The sequence below is a fragment of the Schistocerca piceifrons genome, chromosome 11 (assembly GCF_021461385.2).
Source record: "Schistocerca piceifrons isolate TAMUIC-IGC-003096 chromosome 11, iqSchPice1.1, whole genome shotgun sequence".
In the NCBI taxonomy this organism is placed as follows: Eukaryota; Metazoa; Arthropoda; class Insecta; order Orthoptera; family Acrididae; genus Schistocerca; species Schistocerca piceifrons.
The window spans coordinates 30,863,283-30,881,342 of record NC_060148.1 but is presented as its reverse complement, the minus strand read 5'-3'; the positions used below and the strand labels follow the sequence as shown (position 1 = coordinate 30,881,342).

At 45.4% G+C, this 18,060-nt stretch overlaps 1 protein-coding gene and 1 non-coding gene across 2 annotated transcripts in view; both read right to left on the bottom strand.

Moving 5' to 3' along the window:
- The window catches only part of LOC124720446 (coiled-coil domain-containing protein AGAP005037), a 992,798-nt gene that overhangs the window by 337,796 nt on the left and 636,942 nt on the right, over positions 1-18,060 (bottom strand). The gene's annotated exons all lie outside the window — the stretch shown is intronic.
- Positions 1,069-1,142, bottom strand: Trnat-ugu. Its single transcript has one exon. It is a non-coding gene; the product is annotated as a tRNA-Thr (tRNA).

Genomic DNA, 18,060 nt, shown 5'->3' with positions numbered 1-18,060 from the left:
ACTCCGTCACCACATGTCTCCTTCAACTGTCGATGAATTTCAATTGGTTTCAGACCACGCAAATTCAGAAAACGAATGATTGGACGCTGTTCAAGTAAGGAAAACGTCGCCATTTTAAGTATTTAAAACAGTTCTCATTCTCGCCGCTGGCGGTAAAATTCCATCTGCCGCACGGTGCTGCCATCTCTGGGACGTATTGACAATGAACGCGGCCTCATTTTAAAACAATGCGCATGTTTCTATCTCTTTCCAGTCCGGAGAAAAAAAATCGGAGGCCTTAGAACTTGAATGCACCTCGTACAATGCTACATCACATCCACTACGTGGTGAGTCACGTAGGGAAGTGAATCGGACACAACATTACCAATGACTGTGGCAGGAGAGGGCGCTAGGGCATGACATATGAGGAACTGTACCAGCCTCTAGGAGGAGACCATGCATACTGTAACACTGGCTGCATGGTACAGCACGTATTAGACTGGAGCCTCTGCAACGAAGTACGATTGAATAAATGGTCTCTAGCATGGAAACCATGCATTTCCAGACATAAGTTCATTTGACATTTTGTTACATATGCTCTCACCGGTCAGTCCCTAGAGTTTGTACAGGGTGGAAAAAATCATCCTGTAGATAAACCCAGAAAATTACTGGTAAATAACAAAGTAACAATATCGAGAACGGAATATTTACTGTTTAAAGTTTGCTTGTAGGTGGCTGAATCCAACTCTGTTCAATGCTATGTCACTCCTGTTCCAATTTGCACGTTATCGACTTGTTCAACTTTGACATTTTGTTCGTACGTTTCGTTGCCTTTTCCTTCTGCACAGTCACACAATCCTTGTCCTCATAGTCAATAAAATTTAATGACGTCCACAGTCCACGAAGACATTTCCCACGATCATTTTCCACTCTCGCACCGTGTGCTGACAGCGCGCGACACTTTCTACTGGGACACAATTGCACTTTTTTATTGTTTATTTATTTCTATGTATTAATGATGACTAATTGAAACCCTCAGCTGCCGACAGGTGTTGTTGACATACCTCGATGTGGACAGCTGAGAATGTGTGCCCCGACCGGGACTCGAACCCGGGATCTCCTGCTTACACGGCAGACGCTCTATCCATCTGAGCCACCGAGGACACAGATGAATAGGGCGACTACAGGGACTTATCCCTTGCACGCTTCCCGTGAGACTCTATGTATTAGGTTTCGAATTATCCCCATTCTAGCCATCTCAGTGCTGGAAAGACGATATGCTATCACATTGGAGACAATTTTCTTGTCACTTACGACAATACGATCGCAATGTCGATACAACACCCAGTCCCCAACAGAAGAAAATCTCCGATCCTGTCTGGTAATCGAACCCGGGCCCCGTCGGCTAGCAATCTGCCGCTCTGAACGCGCTTATGTCACCAAGTTAGTACCCGTTAAGGCCGCGTTCATGGTAAGCGCCGTCAAATGCTGTCTATAGCATTGAGCGATAGACAACAACCTTATCTCGTAAACACAGTTCCAGACTGTGAGTACTCACGGCACGTGGACCAAACGAAAATAAAGTAAACGTGACGCAAACCGGGAAAGTGTGAATTTCTTTGGTCTTTTAACAGTCGTGACATCACAAAACCCGAGTGCCTTTCTATGAGCGTAATCGTGACGCCGTGTGCCTGCAACTGTACTTTTTCCTTTACGGCGCCTGGAGCCGACACAAAGAAATAACAGCGGGGGAAGAGAAACGTCAGATATACGGTCTTCTTATGCGAAAGTCAGCGGTTTCCAACACGGTGTAGAAGAAGAAAAGTCTGATGCAAGCCGAGCGATCACGCTGCCCACGTGCGCAAATGGCGCGCGTTTTATCTCAAGCGCCATCCAACTCGCAGGAGCTGCAAACAGTCGCCCACCTCCTGTCATAATGGCGCTAAATTTCATGCGATGTTGGTCATTATTACCGAAGAAATTACGTACAGCTCGTTGAAATTGACATATGACATTGTTCCAGAATGAGATTTTCACTCTGCAGCGGAGTGTGCGCTGATATAAAACTTCCTGGCAGAACTAAATGACCGGGCGTGAGTCGTGCTTCGGTAGCTCAGACGGTAGAGCACTTGCCCGCGAAAGGCAAAGGTCTCGAGTTCGAGTCTCGGTCGGGCACACAGTTTTAATCTGCCAGGAAGTTTGATATGACATAGTTCTTTATCATACACTGAAGAGCCAAAGAAACTGATACACCTGCCTAATATCGTGTAAGGCCCCGGCGAGCAGGCAGAAGTGCCGCAACACGACATGGCATGGACTCGACTACTGTCTGAAGCAGTGCTGGGGCGAAGCTGGGGCTGTCCATAACTCCACAAGACTACGAGCGGGTGGAGATCTCTTCTGAACAGCACGTTGCAAGGCATCCCGGATATGCTCAATAATGATCCTGTCTGGAGAGTTTGGTGGCCAGCGGAAGTGTTTAAAGTCAGGACAGTGTTCCTGGAGCCACTCTGTAGCAGTTCTGGACGTGTGAGCTGTCGCATTGCCCTGCTGGAATTGGCCAAGTGCCGCCCGCGGTAGCCGAGCGGTTCTAGGTGCTTCAGTACGGAACCACAGACTGCTACGGTCGCAGGTTCGAATCCTGCCTCGGGCATGGATGTGTTGATGTTCTTAGGTTGGTTAGGTTTAAGTAGTTCTAAGTTCTAGCGGACTGATGACCTCTGATATTTAGTCCCATAGTGCTTTGAGCCATTTGAACGATTTTTGAACCCTCTGCCAAGCACTTAAATGTGAACTGAAGAGTAACCAATTAGATGTAGATTTAGATGTCTTCATATTTTTATCCAATCCCTGAATTACTCGGAAGCCTATTCAAAGTTCCAAAAATCAGTGTCAAATGTGAGTCTACGTAAGCACTGCAACACCTCACGTGCCACTCTCACGGGGATCGTCAGCACACAAGCGCCAAGAGGCGTTTTAAACAATTACATGAATGGAAAGGAAAGAAACGTTAATACCATGTACAATGGGACGCACCCTAGGCTATGCATTTCACAGTGTTTTGCAGAGTATAAATGTAGGCCGTAGACGCACACGGAGGCGGAAATGCAGTTCATTGCCAGAATGCCACCGTCATCACCACCACCGCCGCCGTCACCAAGAGTCACTCGACAATCAATGATAGCCATCTGCACGTATTACAGAGCAAAGACATAAGGAACGTGAGAAATTATTTGTAGAATATTTACCAAAATAGGCTGTCGTTCCCCAAAGCCGAAACAATGTTGTTGTTGTTGTTGTCTTCATTCCAGCGACTGGTTTGATGCAGCTCTCTAGGCTACTCTATCCTGTGCAAGCTTCTTCATCCCCCAGTACCTGCTGCAACCTACAGCCTTCTGAAACTGCTTAGTGTATTCATCTCTTGGTCTCCCTCCAATGCCTAAATTGGTGATCCCTTGATGCTTCAGAATATGTCCCACCAAGCGATACCTTCTTCTAGTCAAGTTGTGCCACAAGCTCCTCTTCTCCCCAATTCTATTCAATACCTCCTCATTAGTTATGTGATCTACCCATCCAATCTTCAGCATTCTTCTATAGCACCACATTTCAAAAGCTTCTATTCTCGTCTTGTCCAAACTATTTATCGTCCATATTTCACTTCCATACATGGCTACACTCCATACAAATACTTTCAGAAACGACTTCCTGACACTTCAATCTATACTCGATGTTAACAAATTTCTCTTCTTCAGAAACGCTTTCCTTGCCATTTCCAGTTTACATTTTATATCCTCTCTACTTCGACCATAATCAGTTATTTTGCTCCCTAAACAGCGAAACTAATTTACTACTTTAAGCGTCTCATTTCCTAATCTAATACCCTATGCTATAATTGTTCTAATTTGAAAGGAAAGAGACAGACGAAACACACAGTAACCAGTCATTCCTTTCCGGAAATTACCACAGTATGACACTAAAATCACCACGAACCGCTTAAAGAAAGAAAAAAAAAACATTGCATTTGACAATCACGTAAAGGAAATTTAGGACTGTGACTGACGCCCGAACAACAGGGAACCGACATGCACTGAGACTATGAAATAGTGCATTGATAATGGCTAACCTGTCTGCGTACTATACACACTGGACCTACACCTAGAGTTACGGTCTGGAGTGCCATTTCGTATGACAGCAGGAATACTCTCGTCGTAATTCCACTACAATTTTGTACACCGATCTGCTGATTCCACCTGATGTGCTACGATTCATGAATAGCATTTCAGGGGAAGTTTTCCAACAGGATAACGCTCGTCCACATACGCTGCTGTAACCCAGGGTGCTCTACAGATAGTCGACGTGTTGCCTTGGCCTACTGTCTCCAGTCGAGCATATTTGGGACATCCTCGGACGAAAACTCCAGCGTCATCCATAAACAACATTAACCGTCCCTGTACGACCGACCAAGTGCGACATGCATGGAACTCCATCCCACAAACTGACATCCGGCATCTACATCTACATCTACATGATTACTCTGCAATTCACATTTAAGTGCTTGGCAGAGGGTTCATCGAACCACAATCATACTGTCTCTCTACCATTCCACTCCCGAACAGCGCGCGGGAAAATCGAACAGCTAAACCTTTCTGTTCGAGCTCTGATTTCTCTTATTTTATTTTGATGATCATTCCTACCTATGTAGGTTGGGCTCAACAAAATATTTTCGCATTCGGAAGAGAAAGTTGGTGACTGAAATTTCGTAAATAGATCTCGCCGCGACGAAAAACGTCTTTGCTTTAATTACTTCCATCCCAACTCACGTATCATATCTGCCACACTCTCTCCCCTATTACATGATAATACAAAACGAGCTGCCCTTTTCTGCACCCTTTCGATGTCCTCTGTCAATCCCACCCGGTATGGATCCCACACCGCGCAGCAATATTCTAACAGAGGACGAACGAGTGTAGTGTAAGCTGTCTCTTTAGTGGAGTTGTTGCATCTTCCAAGTGTCCTGCCAATGAAACGCAACCTTTGGCTCGCCTTCCCCACAATATTATCTATGTGGTCTTTGCAACTGAAGTTGTCCGTAATTTTAACACCCAGGTACTTAGTTGAATTGACAGCCTTGAGAATCGTACTATTTATCGAGTAATCCACACATCACATGAGGACATTAAGCTCAGTAAGCCCCTTCTTGGTGACAGAGACGATAAGTGTCAGCACAGGTTTTCACCCTCCCCCTCCTTTCAACATCATACAACACAAACACAACACGACACTATTCACAGGCAACCCTTTTAATTACCTGCAGTCACAACACAGGTCTTACACACAACGAGTAAAAGGGGCAACTGTGTGCAGAGGAATAAAACCCTTCCTGATCAGGAAAATTCCTTGGGATTTCCCAGCCAACAATACAATATGAACACTTTTTCCATTGTGTGAGGCAAGACTAGAGAAACAATAAAACAAGGTCATTTACAAGATGGTCACTGTGATTACTATTTGTGTGGCAATTACAACACAACGCATGCACGTTTGCATTCAACATTCTGGCGGTTACACTGGTTGTTAATGTACCAGCATTTCATATTATCTCGCCCTTTACCAGCATTTCATATTATCTCGCCCTTATATTAACCTGTGATCTTACAATGTTAATCACCTAAATATGGTACCTAGACAAATGTATTCCCTAAACATTAATTATTTGTTTGGTGTTGCGACTTTTTTCCGACAGTGTATTTCAGCTGGAGCCGAATTTCTGTACAAGTTATACGAGGGTCACTCCAAAAGAAATGCACACTATTTTTTTTTAATCCATCTTTTATTCTACATGTTTGAAAGTTTTACAGTGTGTAGATACATCCTTTAGGAACAATATTTTCATTTCTCCACATAATTTCTACCCCTCTCAACTGCCTTCCCCCCATCTTGGAATCGACGCCTGTATACCCGTACAGTAAAATTCTGGACCGACCTGTTGGAGCCACTGTTTGGCAGCGTGCACAAGGGAGTCACCATCTTCAAATCTTGTTCCACGAAGAGAGTCTTTCAGTTTCCCAAAGAGTCACACGGAGCCAGGTCAGGACTGTAAGGCAGGTGTTTCAGTGTTGTCCATCCGAGTTTTGTGATCGCTTCCGTGGCCTTTTGACTGACATGTGGCCGTGCATTGTCGTGCAACAGCAAAACATCCTGCTTTTGCCGATGTGGTCGAACACGACTCAGTCGAGCTCGAGGTTTCTTCAGTGTCGTCACATATGCATCAGAATTTACGGTGGTTCCACTTGGCACGATGTGCACAAGCAAGAGTCCTTCGGAATCGAAAAACACTGTAGCCATAACTTTTCCAGCAGGAGGTGTGGTTTTGAATTTTTTTTCTTGGGTGAATTTGCATGATGCCACTCCACTGATTGCCTCTTCGTCTCTGGCGAAAAATGATGGAGCCATGTTTCATCACCTGTCACAATTCTTCCAAGAAAATCATCTCCAACATTCTCGTACTGTTCCAAAAGTTCGCTGTATACCGTTTTTCTTGTTTCTTTGTGAGCCACTGTCAACATCCTTGGAACCCACTCGGCATAAACCCTTTTTAACGCCAACACTTCCAGGATTCTGCAAACACTTCCTTCCCCTATCCCAACGTACCGTGACAGTTCGTTCACTGTGATGCGTCTGTCAGCAGTCACCATCTCATTAACTCTCTGCACATTGTCTGGAGTGAGTGCAGTACGAGGCCTGCCGCTGCGAGGACAATCCTCAATATTGCCGCCCGCTTTCATAACGTAACCTGCTTACCCACCGACTAACTGTACTGCGATCGACAGCAGCATCTCCGTACACCTGTTTCAACCTCTTGTGGATGTTTCCCACTGCCTCGTTTTCACAGCACAGGAATACTATGACAGCACGTTGCTTCTGACGAACGTCAAGTGTAGCAGCCATCTTGAAGACGTGCTGTGACGGCGCCACTCACGGGAACAGGTTGAACCAAGTTTGAAAACAAGGGGGAAGGATGTATCTACACACTGTGAAACTTTCACACGTGCAGAATGGAAACTGTATTTTTACAAAAATAGTGTTCATCTCTTTTGAGTGACCCTTGTACATAACCTTTCGCTCCTTGTTTTCATCCCTGCTAACGGTAATGTTAAAGAGTGCAATCCAGTCAACATGGTGGGACGCATTCTGTGAATTTACAAACACTATAGACGTAGATTTGCCTTTCTTCTACCTATCTTCTATGATAAGACGTAGGGTCAGTACTGCCTCGCGTGTTCGTACGTTTCCCCGAGATCGGCTTCCGCCAGTCTTTCTAATTTTCCGTAAAGGTTATAAGCTGATGTTTTATCGGCTACCGCTTCCGTGATCGGCCTCTCTAAAACCACAGAAGGCGAGCGCATTTCACGCACGAGAAGTTCCACCGCGGCTGCACTCTAAACCGCATTCCCGCCTTGCCGACTTTAAGACGTTAATGACCGGCCAAGGGACACAGCTAGGAGCTGTTTTTCCCTATCGCGCCGCTGAGGACGTCCTTTCTCTAGGATAGAACCACGCCGCCGTTTCAACTCTGCGTTTCACTTTCGGGCCCAACCCCCATTAGGAGCAGGAGAAAACTATTGGTCTTCTAACCTCACCTACCTCACTCACCACGTCACCTGATAATTACACTTTCTTCAGCGTCATTTTTACGACTACTTGCAGACAGTGCTCAGCAGGTCGTAAATCATTCATAAAAGGCGTTAAAACCAAAATCTCTGACATTAACATTTTTTTTATAATTTTCGATCAGTTTCGATCATAAATTATGTTTAGGTCGACAAATATTAGCAACATAACACGGGAGAATGGTTCCTTGACATAAGAAGTAAAGACAGGACACTAAATCCAGTGTACTAAACAGAGAAACGCTTGCATAGCTCTGTAGCCCATTTAGTCAGTCGGAAATAACAGAAACTGTTACGATTACAGCTTTTGTCGGTTCTAAGAAGCCTTCTCTGCGTCTCAGGAAGTCGTCCAGTTAACATCATACGTTGCTACCACAACTCACTTCTAATGAATACTACCTTTTTTCCTCCCTGTATAAGAGTCTCCAGTAACTATCTACATCTACATCTACATGATTACTCTGCTATTCACAATAAAGTGCCTGGCAGAGGGTTCAATGAACCACCTTCATGCTGTCTCTCTACCGTTCCACTTTCGAACGGCACGCAGGAAAAACGAGCACTTAAATTCTTCCGTGCGAGCCCTGATTTCTCTTATTTTATTGTGATGTTAATTTCTCCCTATGTAGGGGGGCGCAAACAGTATGTTTTCGCAACCGGAGGAGAAAACTGGTGATTGAAATTTCAGGAGAACATCCCGTCGCAACGAAAAACGCCTTTGTGTTAATGATTGCCACTCCAATTCACGTATGAGGTCTGCGACATTATCTCACCTACTTCGCGAATAATACGAAACGAGCTGCCCTTCTTTGTACTTTTTCGATGTCATCCGTCAGTCCCACCTGATGCGGACCCCCCCCCCCCCCCCCCCCCGCACAGCAGTACTCCAGAATAGGGCGGACAAGCGTGGTGTAAACAGTCTCTTTAGTAGACCTGTTGCACCTTCTAAGTGTTCTGCCAATGAATTGCAGTCTTTACTTTGCTCTACCCACAATATTATCTGTGTGATCGTTCCAATTTAGGTTATTTGTGATTGTAATTCCTAAGTATTTAGTTGAATTTACAGCCTTCAGATTAGTGTGACTTGTCGCGTAATCGAAATACGGATAATTTCTTTTAGTAATCATGTGAATATCTTCATACTTTCCTTTATTCTGAGTCAATTGCCACTTTTCGCACCAAACAGATATCGTATCTAAATCATTTTGCAATCCGTTTTGATCATCTGATGACTTTACAAGGCGGTAAATGACAGCATCATCTGCAAACAATCTAAGACGGCTACTCAGATTGTCTCCTATGTCGTTAATATAGATCAGGAACAATAGAGGGCCTGTAACACTTCCTTGATGAACACCGGATATCACTTCTGTTTTACTCGATGACTCTCCGTCTATTACCACGAACTGTGACCTTTCTGACAGGAAATCACGAATCCAGTCGCACAACTGAGGCGATACTCCGTAGGCACGCAGTTTGGTTAGAAGACGCTTGTGAGGAACGGTGTCAAAAGCCTTCTGGAAATCTAAAAATATGGAATGAATTTGACATACCCTGTCGATAGCACTTATTACTTCATGAGTATAAACAGCTAGTTGTGTTCCACAATAACAATATTTTCTGAAACTGTGCTGACTATGTGTCAATAAATCGTTTACTTTGAGGTACTTCATAATGTTCTAATACAGTATATGTTCCAAATCCCTGTCGAAAAAATTTCACCGATATGTAATGAATGGAGATAATGTAGATAAAACCGATGAAACATGAAACCTTATTGGAAAGTAATGCTCAGAAATGTTGGCCCTGCATTGCTGAGACGACCGAATAAGGCGTACGATACGGGAAGTTGTTGTCACACTAGACCCATCCGTTTTATCGTCTCCATCACATCTTAGGCGACCTGTGCGTTTAGCGCAACAATGCTCTACCTCACTGCACCAGAATTGGATGAGATCACTCCACAGATATGTGGACATTTTCATCACGACAATGGGGCACCCCACCCTAACGCACTACAGATGCGCTAGAGTGGTATGTGGACCACCTCACAGACATGGGAATACTTCCACCTCGACAATACGTCACCCATCGCATCAAAATTGAGTGAGAATGGTGGGAGGACAAGTCCACAGATATGGGGGTACCTTCATCACGACAATGCGCCACCCCATCACATCACAGTTAGATAGATGTGGTGGCCACTCTACAGTTCAGCATGACAAAGAACTGACCCATTGCACCACAATCGGGTCAGAATGGTGTGTGGGCTTGGATACGAGCTACCTTCACCATGATAGTGCATCATCAAAGTGCACCAGAACTGACCCATAATGGTGGGGGGACCTCTCCATAGATATGGTAATTCCTTCAGCATGACAATGCATCACCCCATCACACTGGTATTCAGTCATAACAGTGTTGGAACCACTCCATAGGCAGGCACATAGCTTCGACACGACAATGAATCATCGCATTGCACTATAACTGAGTCAGAATGGTGTTTCATAACTTCATGGACATGGGGTGCCTTCAGCACGACAATGCACCACCCCATCGCACCAGAATTGAATCAGTATAATGAGGGGATCCGTTCAAGTTCGAAATGGGGACGTCAGCCGCTGGTGGCCGAGCGGTTCTAGGCGCTTCAGTCTGGAACCGCGCGACTGTTACGGTCGCAGGTTCGAATCCTGCCCTGGGCATGGATGTGTGTGATGTGTTAGTTAGGTTTAAGTAGTTCTAAGTCCTAGGGGACTGATGACCTCAGATGTTAAGTCCCATAGTGCTCAGAGCCATTTGAATCATTTTCGAAATGGCGATGATACTCTGTGGGCAGTGTCTACATGGGGTGGGATGGCGACCCTGGTAGGTCTGCAGCCGTCCATCACCAGTGAACACAACATGGACCTGCTGTCCTGCTGTTTACATCCGACTGTTCCGCCTACTGTATCCATATCTTCAGCGCAACGCTGCACCACCTCATTGTTCCAGAACTGTGTCAGAACGGCGTAAGGGACTGTGCACGGAGATGAGGATTCCGTCTGTGAATTTACCTTCGTCACCATTTTGAGAAGTGACTCGCAGTTTTGCAAGTCAGACCGCCAACTCGCCGACGCTTGGTCGCCAATTACGTCAGGCGCAGCCCTCGGCCGGGTAGAAAGAGAGAAGGAAAAGGAGGAGCGGATTCTTTACGGTACGGAGACATTTGCATAATTGGGACGGCTAGAGAGGCGTCATTACTGGACCCGGAAGGAGTGCCGGAGGCTCCAGCGAACGAAAAGGAAACGGGCGAAGAAAAAAAATAGGGATCTCTGGCCAGCGGACACATTATGTAAGGAGAGTAAGAGGAGAGCGGGGCGCACATTAAGATGTTAGCGTGTCACTGCGGGCTGGGCCACGTTGCGTCACGGCGCGGCCATTTGCAATTCGAGCAGCGGGCGAGGCGTGCGCGACCAAAGGATTCGGGAAGCGGCGGACTGTGAACGCCTGGTTGGGCCACCGGATCCAGACTCCAGTGGCGGCCAGGTTGGCCAACCCGTGAGCTCCCTGGGAGGGGGGCGAGTTTCCAGCACTTGGTACACTCCCGGAGGGACGTTCTATTTACCTCAACAACGCGCTGTTACACAGCTTGTAACCGTTTGAAGATTGTCGTACCCATCCAGGGTCGTATTTAGGCTAAGCCTGCAGAACAGTTCGCAGCAGGAGAAATTTTTCAATAACTGACTTGCAAAAATACAGATGGTTTTTCGAATACGTTTCACCATTATTGCCAACGGCTTTGCCGCAGTGGTAACACCGATTCCCGTCAGATCACCGGAGTTAAGCGCTGTCGAGCTGGGCTGGCACTTGGATGGGTGACCACCCGGTCTGCCGAGCGTTGTTGGCAAGCAGGGTGAACTCAGCCCTCGTGAGGCAAACTGAAGAGCTATTCGATTGACAAGTAGCGGCTACCGTCTCGGAAACTGACACGCGGCCGGGAGAGCGGTGTGCTGACAACATACCCCTCCATATCCCCATCCAGTGACGCCTGCGAGCTGAGGATGACACGGCGGCCGGTCGGACCGATGGGTCTTCATCTCTGTCAACTAGTTCCAATCCATTCATTTGAGATGACTGTAAAATGGTACACGTCTTTTGCGGACTGAGCCAGTAATTTATTCTGTTTGTCAATGACTTCCTTGCTCGATCATTTTTGGTGATGTCATTCTTGTCATTGGACCGCATGACTGCGGTGTTGATCCAGCGCTCTTTTTCTCCAGTTCTTTGAGGAGGCCTTTATTTGATCCTACGAATAAGGTATCGGCTGCATACGTAACAACTGGCTTCAGAACCCTTTCATAGCAATGTACCTTAGTATTTTGTGAAAGACCTTTTTTTGTACTGCAGATCGTGTGAGACGTTTGGTGCGGTATTTCAAGTTTATGTATTCGTTCCTCCAGAGATTCGTTGCCCAGTCCGTTTTTCATAATGATCTTACTGAGGAACTTAAATTTTTCCACTTTGCTGACGTCTCTATACGTCCAGAGTTCTGAGGGGGTACTTTTGATATTTGATTATTACTATAAAAAAGACAGGAAATGAGTATCTTACGACGGTTTTCGACTAGATTTCCGACTATACGTGTGGGGCCTGAAGATGGCATCAATGTAATGCCGAAACATAACAAGTTCATAAAATAAATTCCTACAATACATACGGCTGTTGGTAAATTACTGCATCAATAAAAAAAGATTTATGACTAGCTCGACACTTCCCAAGTGACTAGGACTGTATGATGCATCCCTGTGTAAAGTGGTTTTTGTAGTTGTCAGATGAACATCTTACCAGTACCAACTCTTTTCAAGCGTCCACTAAAGTCTTCTGGCACTGCTCCTTGTTTGCTGAGAACCAATGCGACTACTTTCACTGGGTTACGCCAAAGGAGCTGTAGTTCGATTTTCAAGTCCTCGAATCTGGATAATTTTTCAAGTTGTTTCTTGTCTATTCTGTTATCACGAATGGCAATGCGAATACTCCATTTTCCACCAAAACCGTTATGTCTGATGTACTGCGTTCCAGCATTCCACCAGTCTGGAGTCGGGAGTCTCACAGTAAATTGACATATTCATTTTCGACAGTTTCTTCAGGCTTTTGAACGCATGAGTTCGCCAGCAGGTGGTAATTTTGGCATAAGTTGCAGTGGATGATTCGTACCACCTCATTGCTGCTCTGCTTGTAATCTGAGCGAACTTTTTGCAGCAGCTCAAGATACGATCAATTCTTTCTCGGTTTTTTTGCAGTGCCTGCGCTTTGGGTCTTTTGCTGATTTACTGATTGTACCTTCGATAGTTTTAGTTCTCATGACTTTTTCCTATGTAGCAATAATCAGTCCCTCGCTTTTGTTCTTTAGGGTCCCGTCAATCAATCAAATACAGGTCTTTTCTTTCTCTATTTTGCCTTCGATCTTCTCTAAACACTGCCCATGCAACGCTTTATTGCGCAGGCTGTCAGTCCAGCATTGGAGTACAGCTTTCCGGAATCGAATCTTAGGGAAGATTTCTCTTCTCTTGTTGATTTCATCAAAGCCTATTCTTTGTTATTTTTCAGACAGTCTGCCAATGCATGGTTCTCTTCTTCTGCTGTCCGCCACACTTGTAAGAGTCCTCTGCCTCTTATGTGTCTGGGCAAGTACAGTTTATCGACGTCGCTGCGAGAGTAAAGTGCATGCTGAATTGTCACCTGTTTTCTTGTTTTTCCGCCCAGATTACGCAGCTCTACTTATTCCGTTCTGGCTAACACTGTACCACGCAATTGTGATGACCAGTCATCCTAGTGCAGTACTCTCACATCCTGGCGCTATACGCGTAATTGCTTTTCCGTTCCTGAGACCATTTCTCACCAGCTCCTGGATGCACTTATACAGCTGTGCGTTATTGGAAAGTATCTATGTTCTATTTGCACCAGCTCAAAGTCTTTCGTAACAAGCCTTGCCCACTTTCCCTCTAGAGACAGTGCTGAAAGTCCTTACGCGAGCGCCCAGTTTTCCATCCTGTGCATGCGACTGTAGAAGATCAGCATCTTCCATGTCACTGGTTTTGTAACGCACTCTTGATGTTAGAGTGTCTGATTCTGTATACGCCATTTTCCATTCTAGAGCTGGCTGTTTTACCCAGTGTAGAGTTGAGTCTGTTACTACTGCTAGACTTTTAACTCAGCCACGGAAATTTATGTCTGTTCCACTTACGATAAAAAGTGGTTGGGATTCTCGAAATTTCGCGCTGATGGCCCTAGAACCGGTTGGGCTTTTGATGGGATAACGTCTAACCCTTTAATCTGTGGCCATTTAGACGACGCTTAGAAGTAAGCATTTACATTCTCGACCTTTTTCCTCAAATCAAATGGTTAGGGAGTTAAGTGAACCAGCAGATCATCAACGCGTTGTTGTTGTTGTTGTTGTCTTAAGTCGGAAGAAAATGTTCAAATGTGTGTGAAATCTTATGGGACTTTACTGCTAAGGTCATCAGTCCCTAAGCTTACACACTACTTAACCTAAATTATCTTAAGGACAAACATACACACCCATGCCCGAGGGAGGACTCGAACCTCCGCCGGGACCAGCCGCACAGTCCATGACTGCAGCGCCTCAGACCGCTCGGCTAATCCCGCGCGGCTAAGTCGGAAGCTCCCCACAATACTCTATCCTGTGGAAGCATCTTCATCTCTGTATAGCTGCTGCGGCCTTCATCCATCTGAAGCTGGTTACTTTATACATCCCTTTGTCTCCCATTACAGCTACTACTTCTGAAACTTCATTCCGCTACCAAACTGACTATTCCTTGATGTCTTTCGAGCTGTCCTCTCAACGGATCCCTTCTTTTAGTTAAGTTCCGTAATAAATTTCTTTTCTCCCCAATTCCATTCAGTACCTATTCATTAGTTATTCGATCTATCCATCTAATCTTCAACATTCTTCCACAGCAAAACCTTTCAACAGCTTCTATTCTTTTGTTTTGCGAGCTACTTAATGTGCACAGTCTAGACAAATACCTTCAGAAAAACTTCCTAACACTTAAATTTAAGTTGATGTTAACAACTTTCTCTGTTTAGCAAACGTTTTTCTTCCTATTACCAGCCTGCATTTCATGTCCTCTCTACTTCAGCCATCATAGTCGTAAGTTATTTTGCTACTCAAATAGTAAAACTTATCTACTACTTTTAGGGTCTGATTTTCTAATCTAATTCCCTCAGAATCACCTGATTTAATTTGACTACATTTCTTACCAACGTTTTCCTATTGCTTATGTTCCTGTTACCACGTCTTTTCAAGATACAATCCATTCTGTTCAACTGCTCTTCCCAGTTCTCAGCTGTCTCTGACAGAATTACGCCTTCGGCAAAACCCAAAGTTTTCATTTGATCTCCAGTAGCTTGAATTTCCTTTCCATATTTCACGTAGGTCTCTTTTACTGCTTGCTCAATGTACAGAATGAATAACATCGAGGGCGGTCTACAACCCTCTCTAACCCCCTTCTTAACTATTGTTTCCCTTTCACGTCTTTCGACTCACACAACTGCAGTCTTGTTTATATGAAAGTTTTAATTAATCTGTAACTTGCTGTATTTTATCCCCGCGATCTACATAATTTCGAAGACTGTAGTCCAGCCAACATTGACACACATGCGGTATTTACACTGGCACACAATGATAACGCTTCACTGAAGCACAATGAGAAGAGTATCGAATCGTAATACCAGATTTGTCGCCATTGGATCCTTGCAGCCCCAGACATGACGTCGTAAACACATCAGTGGTGAAACCATTCCGCTACACCTGGGGAAAATTATGACGACGATGATGGCACGGTCAGAGTGAGGACGACAATACCAAGGTAGCAACGAGGATCGTGATGATTATTATGACGTTGAGAATGACAGTGATGGCTGCGACGATGATGACGTCAACAATCGCGACGACATTGATGATGACAGCGACAACACTGACGACAATAGTGTCGACGTTCACGAATTTAATGTCTTCCTGAATTGTGTTGAAAAGGGAAACCTTCTCGACGCTTGTCTTTTGCTTCCATTACGTATTCCCATCGCCAAGGTAGAGACGAGTTCACATACCAGTTATGTGACATACTCTGCAAACCACCGTGCGGTGCGTGGCGGAGGGTACCCTGTACCACTACTTGTCATTCCCTTTATTCAACTCGCAAATAGAGCGAGGGCAAAACGACTACCTCCGTATGAGCCGTAATCTCTCGGATCTTGTCTGCGTGGTCCTTACGCGAAATATAATTTGGCGGGAGTGAGATCGTTCTGCAGTAGCGCCACGTGCCGGAACTCTACATTTTCTCGACAGTGTTCCTCGAAAAGAAAGTCGCGTTCCCTCCAGCGATTTCCATTTGAGTTCCTGGAGCATCTCAGTAACAGTTATGTGTTGTTCGAACCTGTCGGTAACAAGTCTAGTAGCCCGCCTCTGAACTGCTTCGATGTCTTCCTTCAATCTCACCTGATGCGGATCCCAAACACTTGAGCAGAACTCAAGAATAGGTGGCATCAGCGTCCTGTAAGAGATTTCCTTTACAGGTGAACCGCACTTTCCTAAAATTCTCCCAATAAACCGAAGTCGACCATCCTCAGATGCTCGTTCCGTTTCATATCGCTTCGCAACGTTACGCCCACATATTTCAACGAGGTGACTGTGTCAAGCCGGACACTGCTAATGCTGTTCCGAATATTAAGGTTTTGTTTCTCGTGCTCATCCGCATTAACTTACGTTTTTCAACATTTAGAGCCAGCTGCCATTCATCACAGTAACTGGAAATTTTGTCTAAGTCGGCCGGCCGCAGTGGTCTCGCGGTTGTAGGCACTTCAGTCCGGAACCGTGCGACTGCTACGGTCGCAGGTTCGAATCCTGCCTGGGGTATGGATGTGCGTGATGTCCTTAGGTTAGTTAGGTTTAAGTAGTTCTAAGCTCTAGGGGACTGATTACCTCAGATGTTAAGTCCCATAGTGCTCAGAGCCATTTGAACCATTTTTTGTCTAAGTCGTCTCGTATCTTCCTACAGTCGCTCATCTTCGACACCTTCTCGTTCACCACAGTATCATCAACAAACAACCGCAGACTGCTGCCCTCCCTAACCACCGAATCATTTATGCATACAGAGAACAACAGAGGTCCTACCACACTTCCCTGGGTCACTCTTGAAGATACCCTTGACTCGGATGAACACTCGCCATCGAGGACAACATGCTGAATCCTATTATTTAAGAAGTGTTCTAGCAAACTCACATATCTCTGAACTTATTCCATATACTCATACCTTCGTTAACAGCCTCCAATGGGCACCGTGTCGAAGGCTTTTTGCGGAAACCTAGAAACATGGAATCTACCTGTCGCCCGTCATCCATAGTTCTCAGAGCACCATGTCAGAAAAGGGCAAACTGAGCTTCGCACGAGCGATGGTTTCTGAAACCATGCTGATTCGTGGACATGATAATGGGGGCAATGAAGATGACGATGAGTATGTCGACGACGACGATAATGATGATAAAATCGTTGATGGTGACGAAAATGATAATGATCAAGTGTTCTCCGGCTAGCAGCCGAGTCGACCGACAACCCGAGAAGACTTCGTCATCGAAATTCGCCGAGAAAGCCTGCATTCCCATATGACTGTGGCAGTGACAATGACGCTCATGCTGATAACAATTTGACAGTGATGAAGATGACGGTGATACGGGTGATGATGGTGACGTAGAATACGATGCTGGTGTATAGACGGTGAATATGACGACGACAATGATGTTAGAGGTGCCGGCCGCTGTGACCGAGCAGTTCTAGGTGCTTCAGCCCGGAACCACGCAGTTGCTACGGTCGCAGGTTCGAATCCTGCCTCGGGCATGGGTGTGTGTGATGTCCTTAGGTTGGTTAGGTTTAAGTAGTTCTGAGTCTAGGGGACTGATGACCTCATATGTTAAGTCCCATAGTACTTACAAGGGAACCTCCCCATCGCGACCCCCTCAGATCTAGTTATAAGTTGGCACAGTGGATAGGCCTTGAAAAACTGAACACAGATCAATCGAGAAAACAGGACGAAGTTGTGTGGAACTATGAAAAAAATAAGCAAAATATACAAACTGAGTAGTCCATGCGCAAGATAGGCAAAATCAAGGAGAATCTGAGCCAAGGAGCGCCGTGGTCCCGTGGTTAGCGTGAGCAGCTGCGGAGCGAGAGGTTCATGGATCAAATCTTCCCTCGAATGAAAAGTTTATTTTCTTCATTTTTGCAAAGTTATGATCTGTCCGTTCGTTCACAGACGTCTCTGTTCACTGTAATAAGTTTAGTGTATGTGTTTTGCGACCGCACCGCAAAACCGTGCGATTAGTAGACGAAAAGACGTGCCTCTCCAATGGGAACCTT